The sequence below is a fragment of the Heterodontus francisci genome, chromosome 1 (genome assembly GCF_036365525.1).
Source record: "Heterodontus francisci isolate sHetFra1 chromosome 1, sHetFra1.hap1, whole genome shotgun sequence".
Classification (NCBI taxonomy): Eukaryota; Metazoa; Chordata; class Chondrichthyes; order Heterodontiformes; family Heterodontidae; genus Heterodontus; species Heterodontus francisci.
The window spans coordinates 29,145,311-29,158,521 of record NC_090371.1 but is presented as its reverse complement, the minus strand read 5'-3'; positions in this window follow the sequence as shown (position 1 = coordinate 29,158,521).

Genomic DNA, 13,211 nt, shown 5'->3' with positions numbered 1-13,211 from the left:
TCCCCAGCATCACAGATCCCAGTCTTCAACCAATTCGATTCACTCCATGTGATACTAAGGAATGACTGAAGGCACTGGATACTGCAAAGACTATGGGCCCTGACAATATTCCGGCAATAGTACTGAAGACCTGTGCTCCAGAACTTGCCGTGCCCCTAGCCAAGCTGCTGTTCCAGTACGGCTAAAACACTGGCATCGAACCAGCGATGTGGAAAATTACCCAGGTATGTCCTCAAAAAGCAGGACAAGTCCAACCCAGCCAAATACCGCCACATAAGTCTACTCTCAGTCATCAGCAAAGTGATGGAAGGTGTCGTCGACAGTGCTATCAAGCAGCACTTGCTTACAAATAACCTGCTCTATGATGCTCAATTTGGGTTCCGCCAGTGCCACTAAGCTCCTGACCTCATTACAGCTTTGGTTCAAAGATAGACAAAAGAGCTGAACTCAAGAAATGAGGTGACAGTGACTGCCCTTGACATCAAGGCAGAACTGGACTGAGTATGGCATCAAGGAGCCCTAGCAAAACTGGAGTCAATGGGAATCAGGGGGAAAACTCTCCGCTGGTTGGAGTTGTACCTAGTGCTAAGGAAGATGGTTGTGGTTGTTGGAGGTCAATCATCTGAGCTCCAGGTCATCACTGCAGGAGTTCCTCAAGGTAGTGTCCTAGGCCCAACCATCTCCAGCTGCTTCATCAATAACCTTCCTTCAATCATAAGGTCAGAAGTGGGGATGTTCGCTGATGATTGCACAATGTTCAGCACCATTCGTGACTCCTCAGATACTGAAGTTATCCATGTAGAAATGCAGCAAGACCTGGACAATATCCAGGCTTGGGCTGCTAAATGGCAAGTAACATTCACGCCACACAAGTGCTAGGCAACGTGCATCTCCAACAAGACAATCTAACTATCTCCCCTTGACACTCAATGTCATTACTATTGCTGAACCCCCCCTCCCCCACTATCAACATCCTGGGGGCTATCATTGACCAGAAATTGAACTGGAGTAGCCATATAAATACTGTGGCTACAAGAGCAGGTCAGAGGCTAGGAATCTTGCGGGTAGTAACTTACTTTCTGACTCCCCAAAGCCTGTCCAACATCTACAAGGCACAAGTCAGGAGTGTGATGGAATACTCTCCACTTGCCTGGACGGATGCAGCTCCAACAACACTCAAGAAGCTCGACACCATCCAGGACAAAGCTTGATTAGCACCCCATCTACAAACTATCACTCCCTCCACCACCGACACACAGTGGCAGCAATGCTTACCATGTACAAGGTGCACTGCAGCAACTCACCGAGACTCCTTCAACAGCACCTTCCAAACCCGCAACCTCTCCCATTTAAAAGGACAAGGGCAGCAGATGCATGGGAACACCACCACCTGCAGGTTTTCTCCAAGTCACACACCATCCTGACTTGGAACTATATCGCCGTTCCTTCACTGTCACTGGGTCAAAATCCTGGAACTCCCTTCCTGACAGCACTGTGGGTGTACCTACCTCACATGGACTTCAGCGGTACAAGAAGGCAGTTCACCACCACCTTCTCAAGGGCAATTAGGGGTTGGCAATAAATGCTGACCCAGCCGCGATGCTCACATCCCATGAACGAATAAAACAAACTGCCTTTTACAGCGCTCCTAGGCGGCCAGGAGGAGCATGAGTGACCCCTCCCACATCCATGCCCACCTGGCTCCTCAAGGAATCCTTTGACCTCCCCTTAGCCGAATTCGACTCTTTCTCTCATTGTTAACACTCTTTTCACCTCCGCCCCCAACAACCAACCCCGATCTCTAGGTACCTCTCCCCACTCACCCGCTGCTGCGATTCTCCCCAAGGGTCCTCTGATATGGTTTCCTGCTTGTTTTCCCACCCAGCAATCTGTTCATTTGGCCGGCTGCCGGGCCGGAAATGGAAGGGAAAATAAGATAATGAGCTCTTGCTGTTTTGCTTGGCAGGACCTCCATGTTCCCAGTCTTGCCAGGTTATCCCCAACACAATCATACTCCCTTTCCCTACATACCCAATGAGAGGGCCTGTGAGGAGAGATTGAATAAAATGCACCTAAGCTCTCTGGAGATTATAAAGGGAGATGATCTGATTGAAATGGATAAGATTTTTTGAGCGCTTGACAGGCTGTTTCCCCTGGCTGAAGTATCTACATCGCAGAGTGTTTTATTTTGGTAATGGGATGTGAGCATCGCTGGCTAGGCCAGCAATTACCCCAATACCCCAAATTGCCCTTGAACTGTTTGCTAGGCCATTTCAGAGCCAACCACATTGCTGTGGGTCTGGAGTCACATGTAGGCCAGACCCAGGTAAGGACAGTAGATTTCCTTCCCTAAAGGACATTAGTAAACCAGATTTTTTTTTACAACTTTCCTGGTCACCACTGGACTAGCTTTTTAATTCCAGATTTATTAATTGAATTAAAATTCCACCAACTACCACTGTAGTGGGATTTGAACCCATGTTCCCAGTGCATAAGCCTAGGATTGTGGGTTATTAGTTTAGGGATATTACCACTACACCACCACCTTACCCACCTGGCCTTTTTAGAATAAGGGGTCAGTTATTTAGGAATGTGGTGAGGAGAAATATTTTCACTTTGAGAGTTGTGTATCTTTGGAATTCTCTACCACAGAGAGCTTTGAATGCTTAATGTGAGATTGATGGGTTATTGAATATGAAGGGAATCAATGAATCTGGGGATAGTGCGTGAAAGTGAAGTTGAGGTTAAAGATCAGCTATGATCTATTGAATGGCAGAACAGGCTCGAGATGCTGTGTAGCCGACTCCTGCTCCTATTTCTTATGGTCTCAGAGTAGGTCTCAGGTCTGTAGCCCTTTAATTTTTCCAGCAGCCCTGGCTATGGACGATACATCACTCTGGCACAACTTGTCAGTGAGCCAATGTTCTTTACCGCCATGTCAAACCAGATGGTTAATATTTAATCATTCTCTTCATACCTTGTGGAATCAGCAGTTGAAAGGTTTCATCTTAGACACTGCAAACATCCATTTTATTGACAGGTGATCCAAATGGTCATAGCTTGTTAATGACAGCCAAGTGAATCGCGATGCAGCCTACCCTCTGACCTTAACCAACACGGGTGCAGTCTCTGCCTTTCGGTTAAGGGGTCTGTCTTTTCACTTTGTCACTGAATCCCATTGGTTATCAAATACACTTAGTTGTCACAAGGGCATATGCTCTGAAGTGTGAGCTGCAGCTGCATACAGAGAGGGCCAGATGAAAGCCCCCACAGGAATTTTCAGTCATGCCAACATGGCAACTGCTACAGAGAAGTGACAGTTCTATTTTACAGCCAGCTAAGGAAGAGAAATTGCCTTGCAAAGCCACTGAGGTAAGACATCCTAAGTTATTGATCTTTTCTGACTGTTTAAAGTCTTACCACGGAGTTCATTCAAAGTCTTTGTAAGTTTAAGTCTTCTTACCAGTAATCTTTTCTCAAACACAAAGCCTGATTTGTGGCTATGAGTTCATCTGATACAAAAATAAAAATAACCCTCAATGGATAGAAAGGAAACGGAAAGAACCTGGATTTATTTATCACATCCTCAGGACATATCAATGTGCTTCCTAACCACAGAATTATTTGTTCTTATTTGTTCACAGGACATAGGCAGTGATGGCAAAGTCACAATTATAGCCCATCCATCCTTATTTGCCTTGAGAATCTGGTGGGGATTGTGCTCTCATAATGGTGTTAGGAATAAAAGGAAGAAAGAAAGCCGAACATTTATTATAAGGTGAGGGCTGTTGGAAGTAGAATGCTTCTCACCTCAGATACCCTGCCTAGTAGCAACCTCAATTATTCCCAGGTCATTTAAAGAAAGGCATAAAGGGAGGGCATGCATTTGTAAGAGGGCTGGGTTATCATTTCATCTGTAAGATGGCACTTCCGACAGTGCAGCACTCCCTGAGTAGTGCAATGGAACACGAGCCTAGATTATGTGTTCAAGTCTCTGGATTGGGATTTCAAAAATCTTTTGACAGTGACAGTGCTGCCACTGAGCTATGGCTATCATTGTGTTTATGCAACTAACAGGAATGAAATTTTATGAACAGCATCTAATTTACAGATTAGGCACTCTACATCCTGCCAGACTGAACACTGAGTTCAATAATTTCAGAGCATGATGGGCCCCCCTTTTAAGTTTTAGTTATTTTTTTCTTTTTTATTTGTTTATTTTATTTTAGTTTGTTTCATCATTCATTTTTTTTACCATGTACCTGCCCACTGTTTTTTTCACGTTTGTGCTTTGAGCCAGTGCGGTTCATTTTTCTGTCAGTTAACACCCTCTCTGTAATGCTTTGTCTTTCAGCACACCATTAACATACCATTTGCCTTTGTTACATGACCTTCTGGTCAGTTATTCTCTGTGGCCCTGTCCTATCAACACCTTCCCTTTTGTTATCTCTTGCCCCACCCCCGCTTTATTTGCTTAAAACCTATTACACTTCTAATCTTTGTCACTTCTGATGAAAGGTCACTGACCTGAAACATTAACTCTGCTTCTCTCTCCACAGATGCTGCCAGACCTGCTGAGTATTTCCAGCATTTCTTGCTTTTATTTCAGATTTCCAGCATCTGCAGTATTTTGCTTTTATATTATATGTGAAATTTTATGCTATTGGCCCAATGACAGTGAAGGAATGGTGATATCTGTCCTAGTTAGATTAATCTGTGACTTGGAGGGAACTTGGAAGTTTTTGTGTTCCAATGATATTGCTGTTGTCCTTTTTGACGGTCGAGGTTTTGCGGCTGGTAAGTTCTTTTGAAATAACTGTGGTCAACTGTTGTGATGTATCATGAGAACATAAGAAATAGAAGCAGGAGTAAACCATACGGCCCCTCAAGCCTGCTCCACCATTCTTAGTACTTTTTTTTGTAACATTATAATCCTCTTCTTTTAATCTAATGCTATCCTTAATTTCCTAATAAGCCATGGATGGATCTTTCTTGCTGAGCTTTTGTTTTTTAATGGAATATATTTTTGTTAACATTTTGAATCATTTCTTTAAATGTTTCCCACCGTTTATTTAATGCCACAGCTTTTAGTCTATTCACCCAATCAAACTTATCCAACTCGCCCCTCTTTTTTTTATTCATTACTGGGATGTGGGCGTCGCTGGCTAGGCCAGCATTTATTGCCCATCCCTAATTGCCCTTGAGAAGGTGGTGGTGAGCTGCCTTCTTTAACCGCTGCAGTCCATGTGGGATGGGTGCACCTACAATGCTATTAGGAAGGGAGTTCCAAGATTTTGACCCAGCAGCAGTGAAGGAACGGCGATATAGTTCCAAGTCAGGATGGTGTATGGCTTGGCGGGAAACTTGCAGGTGGTGGTATTCCCATGCATATGCTGCCCTTGTCCTTCTAGGTGAAAGAGGTTGCAGGTTTGGAAGGTGCTGTCAAAGGATCCTTGGTGCATTGCTGCAGTGCATCTTGTAGCTACCTATGTAATTGGTTTTATTCAAGTTCAAAATTCTTGTTTGGGACTGGAGTATGTTGCTTTCAAACTTAATATGGAATTCAATTGTATTATGATCACTTTTTCACAGAAGATCTTTTTTGCTATGAGATTACTAATTGACCCTGTCTCATTGCAGAATATTACATCTAAAATAGCTTTATTCCTAGTGGGTTAGTACTGCCGCCTCTGAGGCAGAAGCATCATCCGAGCGTTTGTCATTCCTGACTAAAGTATTCCAATGATCACCTGGCCAAACTCCCATCCTCCACCCTCCATAGACTTCAACTAATCCCAGACCTAGCTACCTATAACATATTCCATATCAATTCCTGCTCACCTATCACCTCTTTTATCTTTGACCTACATTAGCACCCGGTCCTCCAACACCTCAAATTTAAAATGCTCATCCTAGTCTTCAATTCGCTCCATCACCTTGCCCCACCTTATGTCCGTAACATCCTCCAACATTACAAACCTCTGAGAAGTCTACGTTCCTCCAACTTTGACATCTTGAGCATCTTCAACCCACTTTTTCCCAAACATTGCCGGCCGTGCTTTCAGCTGTCCAGGCCCTATGCTCTGGAATTCCCTTTCTAAACCTCTTTGCCTCTCCACCTCCCCCTTCTCCTTTAAAAATATCCTTAAAACATGCCTTTTTGATGAAGCTTTTTATTTATCACCCTTCCTCATATCTCCTTCTTTGGCTCAGCATCCATTTTTGTCTCTACAATTTTGTAAAGCACGTTGGGACAATTTCTACATCAAAGCTGCTATATGACTGCAAGCTGTCACTATTGTTCATCTATGAAAATTTCTGGTCCTGTGCCCTCTCATTTCCTGCCCCTTGGTATCTGAAAGCATTGTTTTGGATTCACCACCTCCATCTATTAAGCACCTTATGTACCCAATGAAGTGCCTCTATTAACCGACCTGCTGTGCCTTTCTATTTTTAACTTGAGGTTTTCAGTATTTGCAGTCTTTACTTTTATCTCTGATGTTCCCATTATGCACCTATTATAATATATTATTTTACCCATTATACTTTAAATGGGCACAAAAAATCTGCTATGCATTCTGCTTAGCCCAAATTACACAGGGACCAGAGAAAAACACTCATAAGCCCTGACACAACTCCAGTCACACTGCTTCTCATAGTCATTGCAGATTTGGAATTTCATATTTTCTGTGAACAATGTCACAGGAGATATCCTATAAATCAAAGGTGATGAAGGACAAGGACCAAATCCATCGAAACATGACATGCTGTTTGATTTGACATCATGTTGGATTTAAGGTGAGGCCTTTATGTGAGCTGTCATATGTGTATAAGACTGAGCAGGGGAATGTGGGCAGATTGTGAGATTAAATGATATGGGTTACAAATCAAAAAGGAGACACCTTTTACTTCAGATTTCAGTGAGATGAGAGATTGTGAACAGCATGCTAGCTGGGAAAAAAGGAAGAATATATATACTGCCAAGGAACACAAATATGGGATGAGAGATGACAGCTTCCAGAGCGGAACAGAGATGGAAAATGGAACTAGTATGGCACTAGTCAGGAAAACGAATGATTCAATTTAGAGTCAAATGAAGGATATGTGACAGCAAAGTTTGAAGAGGTGCAAGACAGCTGTTAGAGATATATTGGGAAACGGAGTGATGAAACGAAAAAGTAAATCAAAAAAGGAATGGAGCGAAATCAGTTAAATATTTTCTAAATGGTTTATCTTTCATAAATACGATGTTATGTCAAGGACCCTTGCATGTGTTTGCCCTCTCCCTCCCCAATTTTCTTCCTTCCTCATGCTGAGCTATAGATCCATGAGTATTAGGCTGTCCTTAGATGATTTGGCAAAGTCACAGCTCTTCATGTGTTAGGTTAGATAGACGAGTCCTGATTGTTTTCAAATGAAATGAGGGCTTGTCCCAGAAAATTCGGCAGGTAGGGTCATTTTCAATCTCTGTGAGTGTAAGGTTTGCAAGTCGCCAACCTGCAGCCTCAATGCCTAAGCATCCAATATGGCAGAAGAGGCAGGATGTGTGCATATTATGTTCCCAAAGTGTGCCGCCTGCCATATTGGGAATGGCAGAAAAAGAGGCATCCAGGGCCCATTGCTGATATAGATATTAGACCAAGGGAATTAAAGGACACCAGTTTCAGACACAGGATAGAATGGAAAAGTGGAGTGGAGGTAGAAGATCAGCCATGACCTTATTGACTGGTGCAGTAGTCTCAAGGTGTCTTTTGGACCACTCCCTTTTTCTGTGTCCTTATGTAGACCCCTATGCACATGCAAAAAGGGGCTCTAATGCCTGTTTGATGCCCCTGTGCAAAATTGAACTGTCCCTGAGCTCAGCTAATGCAAGACTGGCTGCACTTAAGAAAACTAACTCTTCATAAGACCTAATCTGGGGATCATTCAGGTGCCATTGGAAGTCGCCAGCAAAAAGGTAAGTTTTTAAAAACATACTTATCTGGATATGGACCCAGGGAGTGCAGTATTGTCAGCTTTCCTTGTGGGGCTGGAGCAGCATTCCTGCTCCATCTGGTGCTACAGGGAAACTAAATAAAATGTACTATTTTGGACCTCTGCTGGCTCTAATCTTCCTCCCAGCTGTTTTCACCTGGTGGGAAACTCACTGTCACTTCCTTGCCCAGGCGTATGAGTTAAAATAACAGTCAGTTCCTGACGACCTCAACGGGAAACACTATGCATGTGCAAAAACAGACCCTGTTAGCTTTGGATGGGTTTCCTTACTGCCTGTTCAGTTGAGCAGGTTAAATGGGGTGCTGTGAGCTCCAGGCAAGGTAAGTAACTTGAGCACTTTTAACTGACCACCTGCCTGGTTCGTCCCAGGTGGGTAGGGTCAAAATTACTCCGAAGGTCTTAAATGACCAAGTCAATATAGAACAGCAATGCCAGAAATGATGGTTGAGTGTGATTTGGTGGGGGATAGGATATGGGCAGCAGAGTTTTGGAAGACCTGAGGTTTACAGAGGGTACAGGATGGGAGGATGATTAGACCTTTGGAGTTAGTTGAGTTTAGATCTGATAAAGCTATGAATGGGGTTTCCATGGCAGGTGGGCTGAGCTAGGGGTGGAAATGGGTGCTGTTATGGAAGCACAAGTGTGCAGTCTTTGTGATGGAGAGAATATGGGGTTGGAAGCTCAACTTTGGGTCAAACAGAGGTTACAAACAGTTTGATTTGCTTTGAGACCATGTCTGGAGAGGGTGATAGACTTAACTGCAGGAGAAAGGAGTTTCTGGCACAGACTGAGGCCAATGCCTTTTGTCCTCCCAATGTTTAACTGGCGGAAGCTATGAATCATCCAAGACTGGATGTTGTCCACGCAATCTAACAACACAGAGGCAGTGAAGGGGTCGAGAGAGGTGGGAGAGAGATAGAGCTACTTGTCATCAGTGTACATGTGGAAATTGATCCCGTGACTCTGGATGATGCCACCAAGAGGCAACATGTACATGAGGAAGAGAAAAGCATAAATAAAGGATGGATTCCTGAGGGGAAACTATGAGATGGGTAGAGAGGTAATTTATTGGAGATGGATGGGAAAGATCCAAGTGTCAGCCAGAGCCCTTTTCCTCATTCACAAAGAAAAAAAGTTTCATGGAAAGAAATTCAGGAGTTAAATTGAATTGCTGTGGGCTGTAAATAGTTTTACTGATGATTGTAAGCAGGCCAGAGCAATAACAGGATACAACAGTCTAGCAAGAAACTCAACATGTCAGAGGTGCTTTAAAGTAAGAGCTCTCTATTTCATGGTGTCAAGTATGGGACACAGAGGCTTCTGAGATGAACAAGTAAGCTATAGCCAGTCCCAAGGGGGTATTCAATGCAGCAGGAATTATTACCTGTGTCACCTGTTCCTCTTAAACTCCAATATTCTAAGGGGTAGATGATTAAAAGGTTATACTGATCAGGTTAGATGAAGAGGGGTGGGAGGAAGTTCGTTTGGAACATATGCACTGTCTTGGACTAGATGGGCAGAATGGCCTGATTCTGTGCACGATAGCGTCTTTTAAGATGTATCTAGACAGATACATGAATGGGCAGGAAGCAAAGAGATACAGACCCTTAGAAAATAGGCGACAGGTTTAGATAGAGGATCTGGATCGGCGCAGGCTTGGAGGGCCGAAGGGCCTGTTCCTGTGCTGTAATTTTCTTTGTTCTTTGTTCTTTGTGTTGTACATTTTATGTAAATCTATGTAATCTTTACTGTACTGAAAATCTGACTCATATGTGGCAATATTAACATTGGGCATTAGTGTCAACTGCACAATATCGATTCAGCCACCTGTTCTGCATCTCTCCTGGTTTTAATTTCCATTAACATTAAGAAGTTGCTCTTGAAGATTTTGCACTCACTCCCAATTTCAAAATGACACCCACTGAAACTTCTCTTACTCTTTCTCCTATTCTTTCCTTGAATCTCTGTACTATGGGATTCCTTACTTAGTCTTCCATTCCTCTTGCAATTTACTTCTAAAGCTCATGGTTAGCATTGCATTTTGACTTGCCTTGTTTTTTCTTCTACTCTTTCCAACCCTCTCAATCACTACAGCATTTACATATCTGATCATGAGTATTGCAGCAAAAGAGACAGCGACAATGGTGATTTCTGGATGTTTTGAGGGGAATTTTAACTTATTGGCCTGGTTTGGGCCAGGAGGGATGGGAAAGATTTTTTAAATTTCAAAACTGAACCCATCCCACCTCGAACTAGCACATTTCTAGTTTTAAAAGAGGTGGATTGCTCATTTAAATATTGTAATAAGGCTGTCGTCCTCATATTTTATCTCTCCTCCAGATTTAACCCTGGTCGGGTATCTTGTGCTTCAACCTGAATCTGTGCTAAAGGGAGAGGTGGACTGATGTGTGGAAGAGGTAAGCACTCAGTATTGCAAATCCAGCACTGCTGTGAGCCAGGAGAAGCAGAAATGCTCATCTTCCCACCCGAACGAACAAGCTAATCTCCTTCCCACTCCATGATCAGAAACCCCATGCAATCACTGATGTGCTCCATTCTCCACGATTGACCCCACATATGATTGGACTCCTCCCCACCTTGATCACTGTTGCCGCCCCCCCTCACAAACACTGACTTGTCCTCCCAAGATTGGATATCCCCTGTGATTACCAATCCCATTCCATAATCTGAGTCCCCATCTCGGCCTCCATTCTCGTTCCGATGCCTCCCTGTGTTCACCACCACCCACCCCCCCAAACCCTCCAAACCACTCTTTCCCCTCCTCATGATCTCTACCCTGAATAACCTACCTGCTCCAAAGATTACTGCCTCTTCTGTGGCGTTTTCCACTTAACAGAAGTGAAGCCTGTCAATGAGGCTGGCTTCCAGGCAGGGATTCTGATGAAATAAAAACACTACAAACTCCACAGCATTCCCCGATCAGAACACCTGTCACCCTCTCAGAAATCCTACTCCAGTAAAGCTTCCGATGAGGAAGCATAACCAGAAGATTTTTTAGTTTTTTTCTTAGTTTTAGAGATACAGCACTGAAACAGGCCCTTCGGCCCACCGAGTCTGTGCCGACCATCAACCACCCATTTATACTAATCCTACACTAATTCCATATTCCTACCACATCCCCACCTGTCCCTATATTTTCCCTACCACCTACCACTAGGGGCAATTTATAATGGCCAATTTACCTATCAACCTGCAAGTCTTTGGCATGTGGGAGGAAACCGGAGCACCCGGAGGAAACCCACGCAGACACAGGGAGAACTCCACATAGGCAGTACCCGGAATTGAACCCGGGTCGCTGGAGCTGTGAGGCTGCGGTGCTAACCACTGTGCCACTGTGCCGCCCCGTCCTCATCAATACAGCTGTTTCAGATGCTTCTGTCCGTGACAGTATTGGTGGGAGTGACCACCACACAGTCTTTGTGGAGACAAAATCCCATCTTCACGTTGAGGATACCCTCCATCGTGTTGTGTGGCACTTCCATCATGTCAAATGGCATAGATTCAGAACAGATCTGGCAGCTCAAAATTGGGTATCCATAAGGCACTGTGGACCATCAGCAGAAGCAGAATTGACTTCAAACACAATCTGTAACCTCAAGGCCCAGCATATCCCTCACTCTATCATTACTAATAAACCAGAGGACCAACTCTGATTCAATGAAGAAAGCAGGAGAGCATGCCAGGAGCAGCACCAGGCATACATAAAAATGAGGTGTCAACCTGGTGAAGCTACAATCCAGGACTACTGGCATGCTAAACAGTAGAAGCAGCATGCGATAGACTTAGCTAAGTGATCCCAAAATCAACAGATCAGGTCAAAGCTTTGCCGCCCTGACACATCCAGTCAGGAATGGTGGTGGACCATTAAACAACTAATGGGATGAGGAGGAAACTCCACAAATATTCCCAGCCTCAATGATGGGATAGCTCAGTACAACAGTGCAAAAGAAAAGGTTGAAGCATTCACAACCATTTTCAGCCAGAAGTGCCGAGTGGATGATTCATCTCGGCCTCCTCCTGAGGTCCCCAACATCACAGATGCCAGTCTTCAGCCAGTTCAATTCATTCCACGTATTATCAAGAAACAACTGAAGACACTGGCTACTGCAAAGGCTATGGGCCCTGACAATAGTTCGGCAATAGTACCAAAGACTTGTGTTCCAGAAATAGCTGCATCCCTAGCCAAGCTGTTCCAATACAGCTAAAACACTGATGTGTACCTGACAATGTGGAAAATTGCCCAGCTGTGTCCTGTCCACAAAATGCTGGACAAATCCAATCCAGCCAATTATCGCCCCATCAGTCTACTCTCGATCATCAGCAAACTGATGAAAGGCGTTGTCGGCAGTGCTATCAAGTGTCAGTCAAACAGCAATAACCTTCTCACTGATGTTCAGTTTGGGTTTTGTCAGGGCCACTCTGCTTCTGACCTCATTACAGCCTTGGTCCAAGCATGGACAAAAGAGTTGCACTCAAGAGGTGAGGTGAGAGTGATTGCCCTTGATGTCAAGGCAGCATTTACCAAGTGTAGCATCAAAGAGCCCTAGCCAAATTGAAGTCAATGGGAATCAAGGGGAAAACTCTCACTGGTTGGGGTGATATCTAGTACAAAGGAAGATGATTGTGCTTGTTAGAGGCCAATCATCTCAGCTCCAGGACATCACTGCAGGAGTTCCTCAGGGTAGGTAGGTGGTAGGGGAATTGAGGGAAGGTGGGGATGTGGTAGGAAAATGGAATTAATGTAGGATTAGCATAAATGGGTGGTTGATGGTCGGCACAGACTCGGTAGGTCGAAGGGCCTGTTTCAGTGCCTTACCTCTAAATAAGTAAAAAAAATAATAAATAAAAATAAAATAAAGTAGTCCTGAGGTCCAACCATCTTTAGCTGCTTCATCAATGAATTTCCCTGCATCATAATGTCAGATGTGGAGATTTTCGCTGATGATTGTATGATGTTCAGCACCATTCACAACTCCTCAGTTAACTGAAGCAGTCCATGTACATATGCAGCAAGACCTGGACAACATTCAGGCTGGGCTAATAAGTGTCAAGTAACATTCATGCCACGCAAGTGCCAGGCAATAATAATCTCTAACAAGAGAGAATCTAACCATCTTTGACATTCAACAGCATTACCATCGCTGAATCCCCCACTATCAATATCCTGGGGGTTACCATTGACCAGAAACTGAACT